Source organism: Equus caballus, chromosome 15, assembly GCF_041296265.1.
Source record: "Equus caballus isolate H_3958 breed thoroughbred chromosome 15, TB-T2T, whole genome shotgun sequence".
Classification (NCBI taxonomy): domain Eukaryota; kingdom Metazoa; phylum Chordata; class Mammalia; order Perissodactyla; family Equidae; genus Equus; species Equus caballus.
In genome coordinates, this window is record NC_091698.1 from 40,153,144 (window position 1) to 40,165,867 (window position 12,724).

Sequence of the window (12,724 nt, forward strand, 5' to 3'; positions counted from 1 at the left end):
GGCACAGCATGAGAGTAATGAGACCGGCACAGCCCTTTAGATAAAATCATCCCAAAGTTAGCATTCTAGTTCACTCCCCTAGTGACTATGTGTCTGAATGTTGCTCATGTCATCTCAACCTTAGTTTAAAATTTCTTTTTCTTCTATAAAATGGTGATAATAACAACTACCATCCAGGGTGTTTTTTAGGATGAGCAAATAATTTACTACTAGCAAACAGCTTCTGAATCTTGACCTGTCTTCCAACTTTCTACCCCCGTTCTTCCTTCTTACACCCCTTTTTGCACATAAGTATAAGGTGCTTGTACTGCCTCACTGCGGTCCATAGTCATCTGTCACATTCCACCATCTAGTCCAATCTTCTCCAGCTGAAATTTATTCCTAGGACAGCAATTTGTTTATTCTTTGCCCCAGAATCATAGACTCCTTTTTCGTTTCTCTGAGATAAAAATTAGGGAATCTTTCAAACTAACTATTAATGAGTTGTTGTAAGACTAGAAAAATAAAAAGATCTTTACGAAAACATCATTCCTTAAGCAAGAAGAATAGTCTCAAGTGTGTTCACCTTATGTACCATGGCAAGCTACCTGGGGAAATTTTTCTTTGTGTGCGTATATTTATTTATTTAGGTATTTATGAAGGGGATGGTTTTCCACAGACATTCGAAATGAGCCATATGAAATAGTGATGTGACACCAGAGATTTGGAGCTCATCCAACATCTATCTGGCTAATGTATGGGTAGGTCATCACAGTCAAATTATGTGTGTCTGCATGTGGGGATCTCTGCGTGTGTTTGGAGGACATATAACTGTAATCTAAATTCTCTAACTGTGGATTTGAATGGGGTCCTATCAGGAATGAAAATTTGAATCTCATTGACTTTTGACCACTCTTGCTGATGCAGGACCTTCTGTAAAATCTCTACCCTTTAGTGCCATTTCAAGAGTTTCCTCAAGTTCATGGTGTTACCACAAAGGTGCTTGTAGGCAGGTCTTCTGAATTGCAATTCCAATTCCCAGTAGGGTCTCCACTGAAGGTTCCCACCACACACCACCACTGGTATGTAGTTTGCAGATGGGTAATGTCACCAATGCTTACATGAGAGCCCTCTGGTTTCTGACTGTGGTCAGAAAAGGGTGTTTGGGGTAGAGAAGGGGGAGATGGATCTTCCCAATTTCTGGAGGATTTCCAAAGCAGTGCCAAGGCCCCTACTGCTTTGGGATCTCTCATGCCTGAGCCCCGCTGTTCCAGTGCATTTTTACTGGAGCAGCTGTTTCTGGCTAGACAGCCATCTCTCTCTCCTGAGCAGCAGACTTAGATCTGGGTGATGGGCCTGGGGCAGTTTTGTGTGATGGTCATGACACTGCATTCAGAATCACTTCTCTCAAGACTCAGGGTTTGAGACAGTCAGATTTGCCTATCTGATCCTCTTTTCTTGGTAAGTTCTCTCCTTAAAGACTCCTCAGCTGCCTACAAACAAATAAGATTCTGGTTGGCAGGAGAATTTCCAGATAGATGTTGGAACACATCAGAATCAGAACCTAGGATTCAGGCACAGAGTAGGCTCAGTCTGATATTTGAGGGGTAAAGCTGAAACCAAGAATCCTGAATAGATTTTCTGTGCTTATCTTGGTAGAGGAGTGATATGAATAGGAGTTAAAATGTGACAGCGTTGTTAAAGATGGGGAGACCAGTTAGGGGGTGAAAATGCTATATGGACAAGAGAAACTGTGTGCCCAAACTACCATCACAATAATATTGGTGATGCTTGATATTTGCACTTGATTTCATCATTTTGTTATTTTTCCATAGGTTCGGTAGTATATGGATCAAAGGAGAGATAGGGTCAGAGGATATTAGTAATTCAAATTTACATGTGAGGAAACTGAGTCTCAGAGGGGATACATGACCTCTGAGCACATATATCTGGTGAGATATGAAGCCTGTGAGAGTCTAGCTAACAGTAATATACACACCTGGAGGACAATTTTGATTATGGGAAGTGGAGATGATTTTGATTTTATGTGTTAGTTTAAGTTTTTGGCAGGAATTCCGAGAGGAAATGTGAGACCCAAAGTTAGGAACAAGGTCAGGTTGAGAGTTTCACAGTGGAGTCATTTATTTAAGATGATCCCCAAATCGGTTGGCATGGGGACTGAAGGAGAGAGCCAGACTACAGCAGTGAAATGGCCATAGCCTGAGGGTTAGAGAGAAGGCATGGGAGGCAGCAGCAGCAGGAAGCTCTGTTTACAGCCCTCCTTTCCCACATTTATGCCATGCTGTTCATAAATCCACCTGTCCATGTCTCTCCGACTACGTCAAGACTCTTCCAAGCAAGGGATTGTGTCTTTGCCTTTTTAATGTGCCACAGTGCCAAACACAGGCCTGGGCACAGAGGATGGCAAAGAGAGGGAGACACTGACATCCAGATAACTCCTTGGTCCCTGGAAATTATTGCCCCTCAACTGTCTGTGACAAGTAAAATAATGTAAGTAAACATGAAGGTTGTATGATTTATTGCTCCTGTCACACTGCAAAGAAACCCTTCAGTTATTAAAAAACATGAAAGAAAGAAACATAAGGAAAAGAAAAAGATGTTAGCCCCCAGTGGAAATGTAGAAATACAGTGGTAACTTCAAGATAGACTGTTAAACTCTTTTATCAAGGGAGGTGGGAAAACAATCAGGTTTCTCACCCTGCTATCAGTGTGTGTTCAGCTTCAGGCTGCATTCACTCGGCATATTTATTGACCTCTGAAATTGCATTCAGCACCTAGATATTTCCTGGCACAGCTCTCTCCATTGAGCTCCATTATCAGGGCCGCTTTTTTATCAGCCTGAGTTGCTTCATTTATCTTTAGCCTTTGAGACTTAATTATCGTGGAACCAGGAAGAGACACCTCAACAGCAGTCAAGGTGGTCATCTCAACATTAAGGCAGAGGGAGTGTGGAATTGGTGGGGCACCAACTAGAAGTTCTAAACTGTTTCTTTCTCTGTGGAATTTCTTTGCCATAGAATTACTGACAGAGTTGTAAGATATCCTGAGTTTCATCCAAATCAATTCTATCTAAAGTCTAAGTACCTCCAGTGATGAGGAACTCACTCTCTTGAGCTAAGTGTTTTGATCCCAGCCCCAGCCTTTTGCTGTCCCACCCTGTGGGCTCACCCAGTACAATAGGACAGGACATCATGGGTTCCGGCCAGGGATGCAGGACACCTGAGGATGACTTTTGGGATGGGATGGAAACAGCCTAAACTTCTCTTCATCACTGTTGATGCAAGGAGGTTGTGGCAGGTGTTCTGGGGAAGGGAGGCAAAGCACGTCTCTGCTCAGAGCCTGTAATAGCCAAATGCAAGAAGTGAGTAATTAATCTTGCCAAGCTGGGAAGGGGAGAGTTTGAGGCAATATAACCAGGTGGTCAGCTCAGTTAATTTATTTTCCCTGAAAAAGAGACTTAAATTTTCTTTCTCTTTCTTTTTATTGTTTACCACAGAGTGTTCTTTACCAATGCTTTTTGTTTTTTATTGTCCCACAGTACCATTTACCAGACATGAAGAACACCTCTGGGCTCCCAGAGCTATGAGATTTCCTTATTCTTCCATCTGTCTTTGCTGTTCCAACTTAAAGAGTGAAAAATTGCCTAAGGGGAATATAAAGTTTTAGAAAAAAGAGCTTTGTGTCGAATTTTGCCTGTCTGCAATCTAAGTCCAGTGTTTTATCAAAAGAGATGATATTGTCCTTAGAGTTTTACAGAGAGGGTAAGTTTTGTAGTTTACAGACCCAGGATCTATTTTTGCTGCTAGCTGTGAGATCAAGAGCAAATTGCTAACCTAAGTATCAATTTTTTTATAAAATGGAATAATAATCAATTCCTTACAGGTTAAATGACTATAAAAGTACTTTGACAAGGCAGAGATCTCTATATCAGCACTGTCCAATAGAAATAAAATGCAAACCCCATATGTAACTTTAAATTTTCTAGTAATGACATAAAAAAGTAAAAGGAGACAGATGAAATTTTTATAATATAATTTATTTAACCTAATAGATCCAAAATATCGTTCCAACATGTAGTCAATATAAAAATTATTGAGATATTTTATAGCTTTTCACACTAAGTTTTTAAAACTCAGTTTGTATGCACATCTCAATTCAGACTAGCTACCTTGCAGTTACTCAACAGGCACCTGTCACTAGTGGCTACAGTATGGAATGGCCCAGCTCTAATCATGGAATAGCAGGGCCTTTCAAAGAGATGAAACACTGTCAATATCGCGTAGATGTTTAAAAAAATGAAAAGAAAACCCGGGCTAGTCCCCTGGCCGAGTGGTTAAGTTTGCGCTTCAGAAGCCCAGGGTTTCACGGGTTTGGATCCTGGGCGCGGATCTAGCACCGCTCATCAAGCCATGCTGAGGCGGCATCCCACACAGCACAACTAGAAGGACCTATGACTAGAATATACAACTATGTACTGGGGGGCTTTGGGGAGAAGGAAAAAAAAAAGAGGAAGATTGGCAACAGATGCTAGTTCAGGGCCAATCTTTGAGAATAAAATGACAAGAAAAGAAAATTTGCCTTCCTCTCCCCAGTTGATAAGTTCTACCATGGGAGAATAATTTGTGAGCTCATTTGAGAAGGACGGTATATTAAGCCATTAGCAGCTCTGAATTCCTTAAGAATGAGCATCTCCGAACTCTTCTTGCAAGTGAGTTTTGAGGGCCAGAAAGGTAAGGGAAAGGGTGAATAAACTTAAAGTCTTTTAAGGAGGAGTGGGAGGCCTAGATGTGGAATGAGCAGGCGAAAACCAGACTGGGGACCCAGAGAAAAGCCTGCTAGCATCCCGGTGTTGACAGGTCTGTGATGTTTTGTCAAGAGGCCTGGAGAGGGCACTCTTCTGAAGACCCAGGAACCTTTGGCTGAACACACACTTATTCTCCAGGGAATCTGGAGGAGGAATTGAACAGCTCAGCATATTAACACATCCTTTATTCCTGTGATAGCTGCCAGGCTCAGATTAAATGTCCTTCCTTACCCAAACCAACCGTCAGGGACAAAGCCCTGGGGCCCTTATCTGCACCTGAGGTCCTGATCCCAGCCTCTCAACCTCTGTTTCCTCTAGATACACATTTACGGCTGCTTCTGGGGGTGATGGCCCCAATTCTCTGGGTGTGGGTAAAAAACATCTGCCAGAACATGGTTTGGTGAGAAGCTATAAAGACAAAAATGTTATCAGGCCCAGGCGGCAAAGTCTAATTATTTTTAAGGACATTGCACCAACCAACTGACATGCAAACAATAGTAGATAGTAATCAATAGTAATTAAAAAGGAATAATATTTTTTCAGTGTAGTCCTGACCTCACCAACCTGGAGTGTAACAGTGTTGCTGGAGTGATGGGACAAAGATAGAGACTTAGTCCCTAAATGGGTCTCCGGGTCTCCCTCTTTCTCTGACTTTTTATTAATTATGCCTTTTGTGCACCTGAAATGTTTCAGGCTGTGTTAACTTAAGGTGGGTTTAGCCCAGAACTACTTTGTAATAATGCAGCAAGTCTTGATGTGGGCTCCCGTGTTTCCTCGCATTTGGCTTCTTCTTGTCTTCCCTCTCTCCCTAATGCGAGAGGAAGATAGATCGGGGGTACGGAGAGGAATAGAGCAGGGATTATAAACTGATGGTGAACCCCACGCCTCCTTGCAGACATTTGGCAATGTCTGGAAACATTTTTGGTTGTCACGATCAAGGAAAAGTGCTACTGGCACCTTCTGGAGGAGATGACTTTGAGCAAAGCCTTAAAGGTTGAGGAGGAGCTAGCCATCCAAAGAAGAGGGGGGAGGGAAGATTTTCTGAGCAGGGACGCCAAAAGCACAGCAGGTGTGTACAGGGGGCAGCAAGCTGTCTGGTGAATCTGAAATACAATCTGTGAGGCAAGAAAGGGAAACTTGTGTAACTTGCTATTTGGCCCCAACTCAGTCGTCTCCAATTCCATCCCAGCTGTGTCTTTTATGCTTCCTGTTGGCCTAATCTCATGGTAAGTCCTGCGGGGAAAATGGCAAATACATGAGATGTGATTTCTGCTTTAGGGTGTGCTCAGGCCAGGCACAGTCAAGACCTCAGGCTGCAGTCTCCACGTCTGAGCAGGGTGCCGCCACGTTAAGCGTTGTGCCAAATTTAACCTCATCTGAGGAGTTTTGTCCTTGCTGATCCATCACTTGGAACACCCTTTGCTCAGAGTTGTGCTTGTTAATTCCTTCTCACTGCAAATCTTACCTCCTCAGCCCCCTCCCCCCCTAAATAATTTGCCCCCTACCCCACCCCATCTACTACATTTTGTTGCCTTATTTTCTTAATAGCACTCCTCATTATCTGGGATTACCTTTGTTTTCTGGTTGCTTGCTGGTTTCCCTATTGCCTGACCCATACAAGAGAGTGACCTCAAGAGAGCAGGGCCTGGCCTGTCCAGTTTAGTGCCATGTCATTAGCATGGACAGTTTGCCTTGAACCCACTGACACTCAGTAAATATACTTAAATAACTGAAAGCATTCACCTCGGAAATAATCAAAGAGTAACTAGCAAAACATTTCCTGATACAGATGAGTGGCCCCCTTGGGTCACTGAGATCGTAAGTGTAAAAAGCGGTAACGTGAAGGGAGGGGAGAGCCTTCTGAGGGAACTGAGCAGGAGGAACCTAATAAATACAGGGTGTGTAGCAATTCTTTATCACTTTCCATCACAGAATCGCCCCCTTTCCCAGATCTGGGAAGGAAACAAGGAATACCGCCCTAGATTTGAAATGTACACTCAATCCTCTGCTGGCAGTTTGCCCTGGGCAGTGCCAGGAAAGGCAGGGCAGTGGGCCAGCAGCCCCCAGTCTCCACTCCCCTGACCCCTGGATGGCAGGAGACCAGCTTCCAGATGGTGAGGAATGGTTTTCAGTTTAGATTGCTGCCATTTGCCTTTGCTTTTGGGTGAAGGCCTGAAGACACAGTGCCTCCCCACCTGCCAGGCTGGCAGCCGGATGATGGAACACTCTTAGGCAGACAAAGAAAAAATGTCTGAGATAATCAGGAAGTGGTAGCCACACTCAGGGGAAGTCATGGGAGGAGATGCCATCTGTGCAATTTGCCAACTGACATACCCTCAGAGGACGTAAGGAGCAGAGTGGTAGGAAGAGGCCCTCAATGCCCAGAGAGAGTGGGCTGTTGCCCACTTGCGGGGGCCCATAGGGGCCCCAGCTGAGAAAGACTCCCTCACACAATGTCTCTCTGGCACACGGATATCCAAAGGTCATCCCCAAAATGTCTTGATTCCCCATTACCCCAGTGCTTTCAAATTTGTCTCTCCCGCCATCTCCCTCATCTCCCTAAGTGACATCATTCACCTAGTTGCCCAAGCAAAGACCTGAGAGGGCTCCTTGATGCCCCTAATTTCCACCCATGTCAGCTTCACCTCCCACAAGGATGTAGAAGCAGCAGCGTATTATTCTCCCATCTCCAATGCTATTATCCTGGTCCAGGCCAGCCTCCCCTCAAACCTAGACTGCAACCACCAATTAGGTATTTTGACTTCTACTCATACTCCCTCCATTCTTTACACAGAAGCTTAGATGACCTCTGAAAGAATTAAATCATATCAGCCCACTTTGCCTACCTTGTTTCTACGGCTTCTGGTTTCAGTTGGGGAAGAAAAGACAAAGAAAAAGAAAAAAGAAAAAAACTACCTGCCTGATTTAGTTTGCTCCTAATGTGAGCTTCCAACCTCACCTTATATCAACTTACCCCTGATCATCTTTTGGTGACTCCTAGCCACCCTATGTCCAGCAGAGCAGAACCCTGTCTGGTCTTTTGGCGCCATCCTCTCATCTTCCAGCTCTATATCAGACAATGCTCCGCTACTATTCATGGGGTTTTCAGGCCAGTTTTTCCTGAAGTGGGTGCCAGCTCCTTCCTCCTAGTCTGTCTGAGTCTGGAAGCTCTGCAGAAACCTCATTTGAGATACCAGTGGGATAACTTTCAGCATCACAGCAACTGCCACAGTATGACAACTCACAGGTGGGTGGCGTGGTTCCCTGACTAGGAAATGAAGCCCTGGCTGTGGCAATGAGAACACCGAATCTTAACTGCCGGACCGCCAGGGCTGGCTCCTGATCATCTCCCACCCCTGGATCCTAATAAGGCCAAGTTTGTTCCCACCTCTGGGCTTTGCCACTTGCTCTTCCCTTGGGCTGGTATGCTCTCCCCTTGCTCATTGCACACCTTGCTCCTGCCAGCCCTTTACATCTCCACTTAAATGTGGCTTACCCCAAGAAGCCCACTTGGACTTCTCTTCTATTGCACACATAGTCTCTGCCCCTAGTCACTCTCTGTCTATCACATTTCCTTATTTCTTTGTCTCAAAGCTGTTGTGTAAAAGGCTCCACTGATCCAAGTGACATCACCTGGTGCAGGCTGGCGTTCAAAGGCAGGTGGCCAGCAGGTTCAGGGTCCTTTGTTCTCTCAGCCCTGTGGAAGCCCCCTCCTCTTATTTCCCCTTTTTATTGTCTGGACGTGAGGGTGACTTTACAATGCAGAGCTGGCACTAGGCAGTCTGAGCTGAGATGTGAGTTCTTAGGTAGATGCTAGGAAACCCCAGCTGCCCAGGGGTCCCTGCCTGGGGAGTTATCAGAGGAATTTGATAGCAGTCCCTCTTATTGCTTGGAAGAGACCTTTCCCTCAGTTAATTTCTTGCCAGGGTATCAGGAATGAACCTCGGAGGTTATTGATTAAACAGTTTTGCTTCTCTCTCACAATCCTTAGTTATATGTTTACTTATTTGTGCTCAATCTCTCCTACTAGAATGGAAGCTCCATGAGGGTCGGAACCATGACCATCTGATTCACTACTGCGTATTTAGCACATTTCCTGGAATACAGTCAGTCCTCTAGGAATATTTGTTAGATGAATCGAGCTAAGGGGTGTTGCATTTGAAATGCTAACATAAGGCATGCCTTTAAAATAGGGCTATGATTAGTGGGATTTCAAAACAATGTGTTTTCATTCCTGATCATCCTTTATTCTGTTTAGGTGTCTAGTCGGGTTATTAGTAGCATCCCCTGGTCAATGGGGAAGACGGATCCAGCATAGAACTAAAGGGATCAGTGCCCCATATTGAGGCTCAACCTCCATGACAGTTCAATGGTTTTAAAGTTCAAGATTAATTGAAAGAGAAAAGAATTTTCTAAATTTAAAATTTTAAGAGCAAAGCTTGGAAGTCTTAGTGATGAGTTTTACTCTAATAGCGTAGGGAGATAACATCAAAGCAGAGTCTCCAAAACTGAAAAGGGGACTGAATCTTCAAGCAGGGACTAAGTTACTATGATGTCTGAGCCTTGAGAATGAATGTAACATCCCATTCCCTGAGGCCTTGGCCTGGGCTGTTTTTGGGGATTAGATGCTAAAATCTCAGATGGAAAACCCAGGCAGGTGAGAAGTAATATAAAAATATTCAACATGGTGCTGTCTCTCCTGCCATGCTCTGCGTGGTACAGGAGCAGTTGCACATCCTACTAAGAGGGAGGTGTCCAGGTGGATGAAGCTCCCGTGGTCCTCCTGATGTCCTGAGCCTGTGTTGGCATGCAGGGATCCCACTGGGTGCTTCTCTGTGTGTCTGTGGAATAGCAGGATGTGTGAGAGGCATGGATGGACTGGAGGGGGCCTGGGGTCAGGATGAGGACGCTGCAGCATGTGACAACCTGACAACTAGAGGCAAGTGGCCAATCCAGAACATGGTCACCATCAGGAGGAACCAAGTTAACTCCAGAGACGGCAAGCCGTGCAACCACACCTCTTCAGTCACCAGGAGGACATTCAATGTCCAGAGAAGGTGGGCAGAGCAGATCTAAAGGCATTGTGTGGACAATCAGCTCTGCCTCTGCGGCCATGGAGCTGCTGAATCTTTGCCTGAACCCAGAGATTATCCTGAGGAGGAGGATAAAAAGTGACTTCTTGTGACAGTAGAAAAAGCATGGTTAGTTTAAACTTTGACTCGTACTGAGTGGGAAATTAGCTTGATGTTGCAGTAGCCTCAGATACACTGCCAGGCTATCTCAGAGGCCATGGAACAGAAAGACTCACAGACTAAATTTAAATTCTTGAATCACATTCTTCATTAAGCCAATTGAAACTCACAATGAGGAACAAGCAAGGGGAAAGAAGGGGGTAAGTTAATACACTTTGGAGAGGCTGCAGGTGGAATGGAAGGACCATGCTACCTGAATCCTGAGATTCACCATGTCTATGTGTCCTGTCTCTTTCTACAACTTCGGCTTCCCCCACTGATGATGTGGTTACAAGGACCAGAGCTGACATTCAAGCAAGAGGCCCGCAGTCCAAAATTGCCCTGGGCCAATGACACAGACTTGCTCTACCCAAAAGACTCAGGGGTAAGTACACCTGGTTAACAGCTGCAGCTTGCCAATTAGCCAGATGAACAGTTGGCTAATTTGTTTTATTTATGTTTCTTGGGCAGAGGACACAAAGAGCCAGGATAGGAGTCTCCAATGGGCAGCTGAATTAAAACCTCATGTATATTAAGTGCTAATACATATTTAGTGCCTTTGTATATTTAGTACCTCGTAAATCTCATGCATATTCAATATACAACAATCCTTTAGTACTCAGGTGCCTCATGACTATTAGGTATCTTTGGCTCCTTTCATCTCTTCCCATCTATGTTTAGCACATACATTTTCCACTTACCAACCACTTATCTATACTTAACATACTTAAAATATTTCTATTATCAAAGAAGACTATCTTACAAAAATTCAATAATAGAAATGAATGTTCTTTAAGACCAAATGCATTTTTACACCATTACAACTTGATTAGCTATTTACCTATTAAATAACTTTTAAGCTAGAAATAAATGTAATATCTTTCAGAAGTTTAAGCTTCCCTTTTATTTTTTCTTTTTGCCATCATTGGCAATGAAGGATCAAGAGCAAGATGAGAAGGTTGACAAAGAAAGCTATCTGATTTCCTCCTTCTGAGCTGTAGTTCACGGAATGGCACTGGAATAGGTTGCAAAGCAGAACGGTGTTCATAAATTGATTATTGTGTTCCAAGGCCTTCTTTTCTGCCCCCTTTCCTTCTCTGAGGTCCCTTGTCTCTCCTCACTTGGGCCTCCTTTTGCACTCTGTCTATTGCATCTGTCCCCTTCCTCCACTGTGGCAGTGATGGCCAGTCCCAGCTCCAGGACATCAGCAGTTCTAGCTTCGCCCCGACTTTCCCCTGGAAAGGAGGGTGACCTGAGGCTCTCTAATTTCACACATACAGGAAGCTGCTGCACACACTTTGCTTACTTCCATTTCATTTTCGGAAATGAAAGCATGCCATAAAAGGAGAAGGTAAGGAGGCCTTGAGCTGTTTTCTGTTCGTGTTTTGGAAGTGATGAGCCAAGATCTGCTGAGAGCCTGCCTATTCTGAAAGGAGCTCCAGCTGGATTCCTGCAAGGAGGCAGTGTGCCGGGTCTGAGAAGTGGCATGAAATGGATGAATAAGAGCCTTGAGACTTCAGTGAAAAACATTACTTACACAACTGAGCCTCTGGCCAGTCCAAAGCATCTGTGAATAGGAGTGTGATCTCATTCAATTGCAGCTAAGATCACTTCTCATCTTCAGTAACTGCCTAAGTGTTGAAATCCAGAGGCCTTATGAAAACCCGGTTGGTCCTCTGTACTCTGATCTCACCCTCCCTTTGGGGTGACTCTCCCTGGCATAGCCCTCTCAACAGCCCCACAGGGATGCGGACGCCTCCCAAATACCCCCAAACAAGTTTACACTTCTGAGATTCTGATCAGACTATTCCTTTGTCTTAGAGCTCCCTCTCCCCTTTCCCCTGTTATGACTGAAGCATTCTCTGCTCTCCACCATCACTCACTTGAGCCAGCATCACAGCTCTTCACAAAGTTTACCTTAATAACTTAGAAAGTGTCTCTTTTTCTAATGGAAATTGTCTCTAAGGGCAGGAACTGTACTTTAATGTACCTTTGAGTCTCCAGAACTACACCCAGTTCCTTGCACATGGCAATTGAATTAATTAAGTCCAGTGATTTATTAATTAATGTCAAGCTATTGCTGCAAGTGTTCCTATCCCGTGTCCTGGCAGGGGCTCCTCCATCCAGGACACACTCCTCTCTGAAGGATACTCATTTACTAGGCTCGAACTGCTGGTCTGAGCAGAAAGTAAAAAGGCTCAACTGCTGACAGCTCCTTGGCTGGTGATGCAGGAGGAGAACATCATGTCAAAGTCCAAGAAATTGAATTGCACTCAACTGCGGTGGGCAACATGTACAATTAAAGATGTTTATAATTAGCATATGTGAACACAACTGAAGATTAAGTGGTTATTAAGAGGATACTCATGAGGTTTGAGGTTTCCTTTTCTTGGTTAATATTCTTTTCATGCTGGAAATCAATTAAGCATGAGGAGCAAAGTGGGAAAATTATATGTTTTCATAATGTGTTTCCTTTAGAGAAGACAAAGCAAGAATGAGAGACAAAAAGGCAAAGCTCATCTTCATGGCTTCGTTGGTATTTGTAAAGAGATAAATACTTACTTGTAATCAAATGGGCAGTTGGTTTTTTAAATTTGAGGACAGGAAAGTTATTGCCTCAGTCCAATGGATAACAGTATTTCAAAATGAAAAATAGAGAGTTCTCCACGAATAGGGTTTCCTGTGAAAC